The sequence below is a fragment of the Heterocephalus glaber genome, unplaced genomic scaffold (genome assembly GCF_053883595.1).
Source record: "Heterocephalus glaber isolate CG9 unplaced genomic scaffold, H.glaber_assembly_v1.0 deba00001504, whole genome shotgun sequence".
Classification (NCBI taxonomy): domain Eukaryota; kingdom Metazoa; phylum Chordata; class Mammalia; order Rodentia; family Bathyergidae; genus Heterocephalus; species Heterocephalus glaber.
In genome coordinates, this window is record NW_028258324.1 from 51154780 (window position 1) to 51167579 (window position 12800).

The 12800-nt window shown below is 33.8% G+C and overlaps 1 protein-coding gene across 1 annotated transcript in view; it reads left to right on the forward strand.

Annotated features, from left to right (window-relative positions):
- Positions 1-12800, forward strand: part of LOC147825339 (uncharacterized) — a 183415-nt gene that overhangs the window by 113204 nt on the left and 57411 nt on the right. The window lies entirely within an intron of this gene.

Here is a 12800-nt window from a genome sequence, read left to right on the forward strand (position 1 = left end):
TTTTAATCATTATAATTAGTTATAGATTGTGCTATCATTTGTGATTATTTAGCTTACTATTATTATTATTATTATTATTTTTTAGCTTACTATTATTGACTGGAAAGATCAAGGGATGGACCATTTAACATCATTGTGTTTTTCTTAAAAAGTAGAATTTAAGCAATTCACTCATTCATTGAACAGATATTTATTGAGCACTATTAAGTGCCACATACTTTGCACTGAGGACATGATGGTGAAAAATTTGTATGTTTCCCATACATTCACAGTATATTTGGACTCACTCAAAAAATGAGGCAAGTGCAACATAGTACAGAATTAGGAATACAAAAGTATGAAGAGTATTGGTTACAATAGAGGAATGAGGTGGGTACATAAGCCAGTTAGGGATCACTGCTTAGGGACGGATGTGACAATAAGAGGTAGAAGAATATTAAATTTTGGTTATAAAGTAGTTTAGGATGTTTAAAATATAGTGTTATGATAAGGAGCTGTATATAAATATTTAAAGAAAGATCTTGTTCTCATGAGTCATAGCTTAGGAATTCAGATATGGTTGTGAAGAGTGGTAATCAAACTGGAAAGACTTCAAGACAATCTGGTAGAATTCTCACAGTGCCAGTTTAATGTATATAGTAACTAGAAAAAGCAGGTCATTCTTCCTCCTTCACACCAATATAAGTAGAATGTATTTCCTAGAATATAAGCTCTTTGTGAGCAAGGACATTGTTTAATTCATCTTGATTTCCCAGGATCTATTACAGTATTTTGCACATAGCAGGCCACTAATTGCTTATAGCCTGGGACCATAAAATTCAATGTAAAAATCTAGAAAATAGGGTAACCCAAGAGAGGCTCCTCAAAGTTTGACTTTTTGTGATCAGTACTCTTTCTGTGGTTAGTTGTAAAAAATGGTTAAGTTCCTTTCTATTTTTCCTCCTTTCTTTTAGATTTACAATGAAAATCTTCTCCAAAGAAAATCAATATAAAATATAATTTTTAAAATAAAGAAATTTGAAATATACAATTATATGTGAATAAGATCTCCTTAAACAAACTGAAAGTGATTTGAAGGAAAATAAAAATATGTGAAAAATTATTTTTAGTGGAAGAAGTAATATCTCTAATTTTATTCAACTCTAGAAGATATATAGTAAAGTACATTATAAAAACTTTCTTCTATAGAGAAATGAAATAACTATCATTAGATTAATCAATATTATAAGGTAGCTTTCTAAGGAGACAAATTTGACTTTTTTTCCCTAAAATAACATTTTGTGATGAACCCTTAAAAATGTTACTTATAACTCACAGTTTAAAAAATGATTTTAATACTGTATGTTGTTACATAGTATGGACACTTCAGGTTTAGTTAAACCCAATTTGAATCTTATCTTTTGTTCCATTGTAAAGTTCTCCATTATGAAGAAATTTCTATGACATGTCTTTTTGGGATTATTTTTTCAAAATGTACTATCTTATGGCCACCTAACTGCTAGATTCTTCTTGAAACCTATGGAGTATTTCTTTGTCTTTGTGTGTGTTTTTGTGGGCACATCAAGTTCTGGAAGACAATGAACACTCATCCAAGGCTGCATAGCGAAGGATATCAATTTTCATGTTGATTTATTGGCTTAAGGGTAAAGAGTCACAGAGGATGAGTTTAGCCTAAACATTTTGATGGATCATTTAAAATATTTTTCCAAGTGAAAATAACTTTTAAAATTATAAAACCAAGGCATATAGAATATTTAAGTAGTAAAGAATATATGAGCAAGTGATCATTGCCCTGCTCTCCACAGGGTAATCATAATGCTTGCCAAGTAAGAGGAGGCAGTACTTAAAGACATGCTGCCTGGTATTTTGGGATAATGGACATTTATCTGGCTTCTTCAGTTAAAATACACACAAAGAATGGTCACATTTTCAAACTCTAATGAAAACTGGAAAGGTGGTAGTAACAAGAGTAACAGAACTGGGGAGTGGTGCTGCCTAGTGTTACAGAACACATAATCTCACTGACCACTGAGAATTTGTTAAGAAAGTTTAGTATAAAAAAAAGAAAATTGAGTATAGGAGATTGCCAACCCAAACCTACAAGATCAACACTTGGCCTGAACTAACTCACGTTATCTGATCCCTTAACCGCTGTGCATTTCTGGTTTATAGTTGGTCCAGATGTAATAATTTATAAATGAGATCAAATTTGAACCATAAAGCCATTGTAAACATTTAAAAAAATTCCTCCCAAAATATGTTTTTAGCAAAAACATGTTCCTCTGTCTTCAAAAGTATGAATTTCTAATAACTAAACTTTTTCCTTTAATGCATAAATGAGCCAAAAGAAATCACTCAAAATCTGTAACTCCTCATTAGATATGACACCTTTAATAACAATTTTTAATAAATAAGACCAAAATGATAAATCAGAAAATAAATCACAATTCCCATATGCATTTTGTGTGGGAAATCAAATCAAAGGTTCACAAAATAGAGTGTATTCTAGTAAGAATAAAAAAGAAGAAGAAGAAGAAAAAGGAGAAAAAAAAATAAGTATGATGATGTGGCAAGGCCTGCTGGGCCTCCATAACACCTGCACAGTGGGCTTTGGTTGAGTGCTGGCCCCAGGCTGGGCCAGGTGGTGGTAATGGTGTGAGGCACAGGCTCCCTTGCTTCAGGGTCATTTTCTATGCTTATTCTGTCTGCTCCTTTCCTTCTTTTGCTTCTATCTTCTGAGTCTTAAAGCACCTATTCTATAGCATTGCCTTGGCACGAAGCCTTCATGTACATTTTAACAAACTCTCTGTGCCAAATTTTCTCTTTACGTTACTAAAGGTAATTGTTTAAAAATTTTGCAGAGAAGCGAGACAAAACAAACTTCTATTAAAGCTATAAAGTCAAGTATACTACTAGCAGGGAGAGTTCTTGTGAACTCCATGCAACATTAAAAGCTGACTTGTTGACAAGGAACACTTTAATTGTATTTAATTGTCTCTTCAAAGTGGTATAAATCTCTACCACTCTATTCATGCTAACATGCACACTTTGGCATCTTAGTTTTCCTTTAATATAGCCATGCAGATTTCCAGGAACTGAAACAAAAGCAATTCTTTTGCTCTTAGGACAAAGCCTCTTACCAGTAAGACACTGTGACTCTTGACAACCTGTTGCCTGGAGACTAGAGACTTTCCCTGTGTGTTACATGATAGATATTTTTAATTTATCTAAAGTAAATTAAGCAGCTGCAATGCATCTATGTACCTTTTGCCATATGGTGATAGAAGGGGGAAAAATATCCCTTCAAAACTGGAATGAGAGTTTCTGATTAAGACACATAATTATTGCACTAGATTAAGATTTTGCACCCGATAGAACCAAAGCATTTCTCACATTTCTTACTCTTAGCAGAGTATTCTTCAAGTCTCAATGTATAGTGATATCTATTCCTAAAATATTAAAAGTCAACTAACATGAATTTCAAAGAATCTTTTCTAAAGCCCCTTTCTCTCAGTAGCTGTTATGCTACATTCCAAATTCCACTTATTTTTAATTCTATGTAATTGGGGATAAAGTAAGATAAAAATCATGAAAAAGATTTATTGATTAATTGTTATCAGATAATTTTTACATTAATATATATGTAGTGATCTTTTAAAAATGTTTATATATGATTTATTTTCTTATAAATTATAAGTTAGGAAGAGGGAACAGTTTAATTTGAAATGTGCTAAACAACACATTCATGTCAGAAAGATGAAAAATGATAGTTAACCTGAAAGTTAATAGTCAAGGGATTTGATGGTTCTGTAAGCATAATGTTTATGTAGTAAGTTTAAAACTGTGTTAATATAATAATCATTCAACAAACCCTTGTGCGTGGTATGTGGAATAAAATGCATTGTATTCTGTGAAACATTTTTTTAAAAGGAGTTTATCAAACGTCATTAACTGAGCTCTAGTTATGATTTTAATTATATGGATTATAGAGAATTTTGGTGTATTTCCTGCTACACACAATAGTTTACAATTAAAAAAAAATAAAATAGGAAGTGAAAAAGTGATCCAAAATCAGATAATAAAAACATGTTTAAGTTGATGCTGTCAGTCAGTAAGTAGAGAAGGGCTCAATATGTGTGCTGTGTAATTTAAGAGAGGGCATTTTAGAGTGACAGTTTGAGCTGGACTATGACAAGGAGAATTTAAATACAGTGGGCCCTAGAGTTATATCCAGTCTGACATACAAACAACTTCTGTTACGACCGGAATTTTAGTTTTAACTTAGGACCAAAATCTTGAGTTATGACACAAATGCTGGCTACTAGTGCTTCCAGATGGTCTCAGAGACAGATTTACCCTTTAAAGAGTTCTGGAAAGAACATTACAGCATCCTTTCCCATGTAGGGCTGAGAAATACTGGACTGATGTCTCTCTAAGAACACTGAGATTTGCTTCAGTGAAGGAAAGTGTAGCCTAAAATTATACAGAGAGAGATTTTGAAGGCTGTATAAAGGAACCTGAGCCTTCAATTGACCAACTTAAGTTACAACCAGCCCTTGGGAATGAATTGAGTTCTTAAATCCAGGGTCCACTGTAGATTACAGTGGAAAATAGAAAACTTTTTGGGAAGACAAAAGAGCGCGAATCATGGAAGCAGTCGTTTAATAGGTTATGTAGAGATGTCAGTACAAGAGGATGTCAGTGTTTGGAACAGAAGTTTTGTCCTGGGAAGTTATTGGATGTGAGGAGAACTGGGTGGAGTCAAGGCCTTCAATGCCAGCTAGTGTACTCTAAACCTGTGCAATGGACTCTTGCCAGGGCTTGAGCTGGGAGTTCCATTATGATAATAAGGTTTTCCAATAAATCAGCCTGAGCTGGGCTTAGAGGCAGGATGCTTGGCTGGGAGGGAGCTGTGGACATTATGCATGAGATGAAGTAGGCTGAATTAGGATGGTGATAGGAGTGAATGAAGAAATACAGTCTAGGTAATTAAGCTATATTTTACTGATACTTATTTCTTATTTACAAATATAGTACAACAATTAACTCATTCTAGAGACAGTAATTAGCAATCAGGTTAAATTACTTTGATTACCTCTTTTACATTTAATTAAAAACATTTTAAGAAAGTAGCTTTCTGAGATGTTTTATAGACTATATAGTTTCTTTTTTGCTTTTTTCCCTTCTTTCCATCCCCTTCTACCTCCCTTAGCCCATTTTCTCTAAATACCTTCCCAGTTTATCTGACAAAAGAACACAGTTTTAGGGTAAGCTTTATTACATTTTTAATTAGTTATTTTATGGAAGCATTTTATAAACATGTTTTTAAAATCATACAGGCTTAAAATGAAAAAATATTGAAAATTCTTTTGTCTTTTTTCCTTCTAATATCCAATCCAGTCCTGTTCCTGAGTAACCATTTTCAGCTGCTGCTCTTTTCTACTGATAGCTCTGTACTTGCAGAATTATTTCAGTTTTAAATTGTTTATATTTTCTACTGATGACTTTTTTTATTTATTAAGTTTATTCTTCCAAGAACTCACATTGAGAGACCCCAAATATTCTCCCTTCATTTTAATTACAAGGTTATAACACAGCAGTTTTTTTTAAATCAACTTCTAGGTTTTTACTGCTATTATCACTATGGGAAAATTGTTTGAACAAGGACTTTATTTAGTTTATAGTTTTTATTAGTACATGTTTTCAGTACATAATGATCCCATTCCTTATGAGGAGTTGGTGTGTGTGCCTTACACATCTCAGTTCTCCTTTCATCCTTTTCCCCTCCCTTCCCTCCAGTGTCCTTCCATCTCTTGTTCCCCTTCCTATTTGAAAAGATGTGTCTTCCTACTTGGTACTGTTCTTGGGAATGGAAAAAACGGATAGAATCTAAAGCTGAGACACAGGAGCAAATGAGATTCCCACAATTCAATATGAGACTTCACTTAATCCTTTGTTTTAACTTTGTGCCTGGTGTTCCCAAGTTTGAGACATACTTGGTCAATTTTTCTAGGTCAGGAATCTACATTCTCTTTTGGGGAAGTGGGATGCAGGATGGGAATAAACTTCCTATCTCTGATTGTAATGTCAGAAGGGGATCTTATTCACACATTCAACTAGTCTCTCTTATTTTTAACCTCTAGGTTCTCTCCTGAGTTCTGTAACGTCTGCTACTTCAAGTGCTGAAGCTCTTACAGGTCCTGTGGTGACAACTGACTTATTTCTCATTGATGATTTCTTCTGCAGACTTACAGTGTACCTTGTGCTCTGTTGGTTCAGATACTATGATCCTGTCCTTTTTCTGTCTTGTGAAATCTCTTGATTATTGCCTCTTTCCTATTCTCTTTAAATTCATCTTCCTTAGTAGTTTCTTAAAATAAAAACCTCAATTTTAGTCAAATTTGGTAATGAAGAAGACATGAAGATGTTTTTAACTATTGCTTTTTCTTTATTTTCAAAGAAAAGTGAGCTGGAAATTTAGGTCCTGAGTTTGATCTCCAGTACCAAAAAAACAAAAAACAAACAAACAGAAAAACAAAACTGCCTCCTGCCTCAAAGATAAGTGAGACTTATATCATTAATCAGATTTATTAGCTGTTGTTGGTTCATTAATTTTATTATATTATATTCAGAAGTATATATTCTTTCCCTATAGGGTTGGCTCTTGATCACTTTTATTCAATTAGAATAGCAGTCATGTAATCATAAAACAATAATAGTTATTTTTAGAGATTACCAAATATGTGGCACTCATTGTCACTGTCATTGAAGACATGTATATATATAAATAACATATAAATACATAAATAATATAAATAAATGAAAGTAAATAATATAAGTATATATAAATAATATATAAATTTCTATATTTTATATAAACTTAAAAAGGGACATATTTCTTCTATTTTAGTAATGAAGAAAACGCATAAAAATGGGGATACTTTTCCAAGGTCATGAACTCATTAGGTGTGATACACTACCTTTCCCTCAGGTCTATATGACTCTTGTATACTTTCTTTGTGAAAGCTCAGTAATTGAATATGAAGACCCAAACTGGAAAACAAGCAAGATTAACTAGTGTAAAAGCATACAAATTTATAAATGTGCATAAGTTCATGGGAGTCATGCAAAATACAAAACTCACTGAAGGGCCACATAACTGAAGCTTAAATATCCTTTTCAGGAGGCAAGGGAAGTGGGAGATGTAGGTAACTTCCGAAGGGCAGAAAAATGGTTTAAGCAAAGTGAGTGCATCCAAATTACAGGAAGTCCCCAATTAACTGGGTTCCATTCCCAAGAACATTGGTAAGTCAATCGGTACCTAAGTCCAACAAAGTGAATCTTACATACCTTTGACACAAATATGCAATATAAAGCATAAAAAAATACTAATGTGAGGTCCCATTTATGTGTGTGAAAGTTTGCAACTCCAGTGTTCCTAAGTCAGGGACTTACTGTACAAGCAAGGGCCTGGAATAGCATTCCTCTGGGCTCTGGTACTGTGTTCAGTTTGCAGTCTGTTTCAGACTCTTTGGATAAATGTAATTTTCCTTGGTTAATGAAATTGTGTCATTGGTGAATCAGAGAAAGGAATTTATAAAGTCATTCCCTGTAATTGGTGCTGCTTATGTATTCTTAATTTGAAGTCCAGAGTGGCATCTTTGTAGTAATTGTTTTTTGAGTCCCAACATTCCAAATATTCATCATTTCTTCCTTCCCTCCCTCCTTCTGTACTTTCTCCCTCCCTCTTTCCCTCCATTCCTCCATCCCTCCATCCCTCCATCCCTCTGTCCCTCCATCCCTCCATCCCTCTGTCCCTCCATCCCTCTCTCCCATTTTTCCTCCTCCTCCCCACTCCTCCTCCTCCTCCCTTTGCCTTCCTCTCTCCCTCAGGATTGGACCCAGGGTTGCTGAGATAGGCCTTGATAATTTCTTGAGGAGAGCCATTCTTTCTGAAGTAAAATAGAATCTCAGTGTTGTTTTAATTTACATTTCTCTAATGACCAGTACTGTTGAACATTTATTGACCATTTGCACTTCTGAGAAGTGTCTACACATTTCACTTTCCCATTTTTTAATTGGGTCTTTTATTTTGGGGGTTCTATTTTTTAGTATTTTATCTTCTTACATTGTGTGTTAGTCCTCTGAGGAATAGATGGGACAATTTTTTTTCCTTCTGTAGGTTGTATTTTCAATCTCTTGATTGTTTCTTTTGCTATGCAGATTTGATTTAATGTGCTCCTTTGTACTATTTCTTGTGCCATTGGTGTTCTGTTCAGAAAGTCCTTGTCTATGCCTATGTCTTCCAGAGTTGTACCTATTTTATATTCCAAAAGATTAAGTGTTTATATTTTCACATTTAGATCTTCCTTCATTTTGATTTTACTGTAGTTTAGTTCATGGTAAAAATATATGAGTCTAGACTCAATCTTCTGCATGTGGATAGCCGGTTTTCAGCACCATTTATTAAAGGGGCTATCTTTCCTCTAGTGTACTAGATTATAGGCACTTTCATTGTTTTCATCAATGTTTTCTATAATTTTCAAGTTTTATAAAAAAACTATATGTTACTTTCATAATAGGAAATGTATATTTTCTTTGAATACACTTAAAAGAAAAATGTCTGGTCTTTTTGCCAGTGGAATTTAGTAAGGCTAAAGTTTTTGGCTGTTGTTATTGTTGTGCTTTTTTGTTGCTTAATATTATTATTTGGGGATAGTGGTAATGGAAAAAGACTGAGAACTTTACTGTCCTGGATAATTACTAACAGCTTCTTAGGAAACTATACTAACTTAGGAATTGTACTAAGTAAATCATACTACCTTTTCCTTAGGAAAAGGTACTAACATCATTTTTATCACCTCTTATTTTTTCATTTCCTGATTCTGATCTTGGAACTTTTATATCTTAAACATTCATCATTGAATTGTCATAGATTTCATTTGTTTTACAACTGTAGTCTTAACGCACATACTAGTTGGAATTTGTTTCTGAAATATTTTATAAAAGGGCAACTTAGTGACTTAGGGAAAACTTATCTCAAAAACAACAACAACAAGAACAACAACAAAAATGGGGGAGGTAGCCTCTGGGTTCAATCCCAGTAACAAGTGTGTTATTATTTATGTATATATATGCATATATGGATATGGATATATATATATTTCCTAGTAACTGCTGTTATGTATAAGAAAGGTGAAAAGTGAGTAAGTGGGTTTTATGAATAAAATGAAAGAGAAAAATCATCCTAATTTTCTGTAATTAATATTGATCCAATTTTGAGATATTGTCCTAGAAAAATAGTCATTTTTATGTAATTTAGTTACTAATTGCACTGATTTTAAATAAACACCTGGGTTCTCTTTACACTATCTATAAAAGTCTTTAGAAAATAAGAATTAATGAATGCATGATATTGAAATGGAATGAAAAGGATTCTGATATTAATTTATACTTATATGACTTTCACCTACACTGAATTCTTCTAGAATAGAAATTATACAAGCCATATTACCAGTTCTTTGAATACAAATTTAATTATAGAGAATTTTCAAATGAATATTTAAAAATACATGTATTTTAAAATTCAAAGAACAGATAATTTGGTCAAATTAAATATTTAGTTTTTGTAAAAGGGCAATAGATACTATATTTATGAATATTTAAAAGATTCAACTATGTATAGTTATTTTTCCTGTAATCACTGTGTAAATATTTTTTTAAGCATCTAGGAGCCAAAGTCTTACTCCATTAAAAAAAATATAAAACATATTGGCTGGTATTTTATATTATTACAATGAAATTTTAGAAACTGCTATCAGGTAAACAGCAGTGTTAAAATAGTGCTTAAGGGGCCAGGGATTTAACTCAATGGTTCTGCTGCCTGCCTCCCAAGCGCAAAGTCCTGACTTGGTTCGATCCCTGGCCAAAAAAAAAAAAAAAAAAAGATAGTACTTAAGATCAGATGCAAAAGATTATATTTGACATAACTTCATTTATGAGATATGGTAAATTAAAGAATATAGTCAGACATTTCTAATTCTGGTGCTTTCAATAGATTAAAAAACCTTACACGTAATCTAATTGAGTTAATAATTATTATATGTGTTAATTTATAATTTTGGAAAGGGGCTATTAACTTTAATGCTTTATATTTGATTTAGACAACATTGTGTTTTCATCTGCTCAAATGAGAAGGGTCAAATAAATGGCTTCATTTATTTTTTTAAAATTAATTTTATTGGTATATTTTAGGTATACAGTATAATGACATTCATCATTGGAAATTTGAGCCTTTACATAATCTCTTTGTTCTTATTTTTTCCCCATTCCCCTGACCTCCCTTCAACCCCTCCGTCCCTCCTTATTTAAAAGACTTTGTTTCCATTTTTTCATTTTCTCATATTAATTCTATTCTCTTCTTTTCTTTCCCCTACCCCTCCCACTTCACCTTCCCCTTTGCCCCTTTTCTTCCTATTTCACATTATCTATTATAACGTTTAGTCTTTATTTACAATTTCAGTCTCTCACACAGGAGAAACTATTCAGTATTTACACATGTGTGTCCTATTTATTTCACTTAAGAGTATTGCCTCAATGTGGATCCATTTAGCTATAAATGTCTCTAATTTCTCATTTTTTATGGCTGAGTAGTACTCTGCTTTATTAAAAAAATCACATTTTCTTTATCCAGTCTCCAGTTGATGGGTAATTGGTCTGCTTGCAAGTTTTAGCTATTACAAATTGTGCTGCTGTGAACGTGGCTGCACATATATCATTGTGGGATGATACTTTTAACTCTTGGGGAACATACCCAGCAGGGGAATAGCTGGGCCAAATGGGACTTCCAGTCCTAGTTCTTTGAAGTATCTCCATACTGATTTCCATAGTGCTTGCACCAGTCTACACTCCCACCAGCAGTGGAGCAGCCTTCCTCTTTCCCCACAGCCCCGCCAGCATTTGTTATTGATTTCATGATAGCAGCCATTCTTTCTGGGGTGAGGTGGAATCTCAGTGTTGTTTTGATTTGCATCTCCCGAATGACCAGTGAAGTTGAACAGTTTTTCATATGTTTATTTCCTATTTCTACCTTGTCTGAGAAATGTCTGTTCAATTCAGATGCCCATTTTTGGATTGAGTCTTTAAATTTGGGAGGTTTGATTTTTTTAAATTCTTTATAGATTCTAGATAGTAGACCTTTGTCTGAGGAACAGCAGGTAAAAATTTTTTCCCACATTGTGGGTTGTCTCTTTACACTGTTGGTCATTTCTCTTACTGTGCAGAAGCTTTTTTTAAAAAAAATTCTTTTATTGGTACATTTTAGGTATACAACACAATTACATTTCTCCTTGGGAACTTGTACCTTTACATGATGCATCTTGGTTCTTATTTTTTCCCCATTCCTAGCCCTCCCTTCACCCCCTCCACCCTTCCCTATTTACAAAGACTTTATTTCCATTTTTTCCATTTCTCATCATTTTTCCTTTCCCTTCTTTCCTTTCCCCTGCCCCTCCCACTACCCCTACCCCTTTGGACCTTTTCTTCCTATTTTGCATTATCGATTATTCATTCTAATCATTGGTACATTTTAGGTATACAATATAATGACATTCATCATTGGAAATTTGCACCTTTACATAGTCTCTCTTGGTTCTTATTTTTCACCATTGCCCAGCCCTCCCTTCAACCCCTCCATTCCTCCCTACTTACAAAGATTTGGTTCCTGTTTTTTCCATTTTCTCATATTAATTCCATACCGTTCGTTCCCTTCCCTAGCCCTCCCACTTCCTTCCCCTTTGCCCCTTTTTTTCCTATTTCACATTACCTATTATACATGTTAGTCCTTATTTACACTTTCAGTTTCTCACACCAGAGAAACTATTTGGGATTTGTACTCATGTATCCTATTTATTTCACTTAAGAGTGTTGCCTCCATGTGCATCCACTTTGCTATAAATGTCTCTAGTTTCTCATTTTTTATGGCTGAGCAGTACTCTATTTTATAAAAAAACCACATTTTCTTGATCCAGACTTCAGTTGATGGGCATTTGGACTCTTTCCAAGTTTTAGCTATCAAAAACTATGCTGCTATGAACATGGGCACACATATATCACTGTGGTATGATTCTTTTAATTCTTTGGGAAAGCTCCCCAGCAGTGGAATAGCAGGGTCAAATGGAGCTTCCAGTCCTAGCTCTTTGAGGTATCTCCGTACTGATTTCCACAGTGGTTGCACCAGTTTACACTCCCACCAGCAGTGGAGCACAGTTCCTCTTTGCCCACAGGCCCGCCAGCATTTGTTATTGGTTGATTTCATGAGAACAGCCATTCTTTCTGGTGTGAGGTGGAATCTCAGCATTGTTTTCATTTGTATCTCTTGAATGACCAGTGATGTTGAACGTTTTCTCATGTATTTATTTGCTATTTCTATTTCTTTGTCTGAGAAATGTCTGTTCATTTCAGATGCCCATTTTCCGACTGGGTCTTTAAATTTGGGAGGTCTGATCTTTTTAAGTTCTTTATAGATTCGAGATAATAGACTTTTGTTTGAGGAAAAGCAGGTGAAGATTTTTCCCACATTGTGGGTTGTCTCTTCACGTTTCTGGTGGTTTCTCTTGCTGTGCAGAAGCTTTTTATAAGAAGAGATCCCACTTGTTGATTGTTTGTGCTAGTTCATGGGCAACTGAGGTTTTGTTCATAAAATCTTTTCCTACACTGTTGTCTTCAAGAGTTCTACCTAACTTCTGTTCCAACTGGTTCAGCATTTCTATTTTAATATTTAGATCTTTAATCCATTTTGA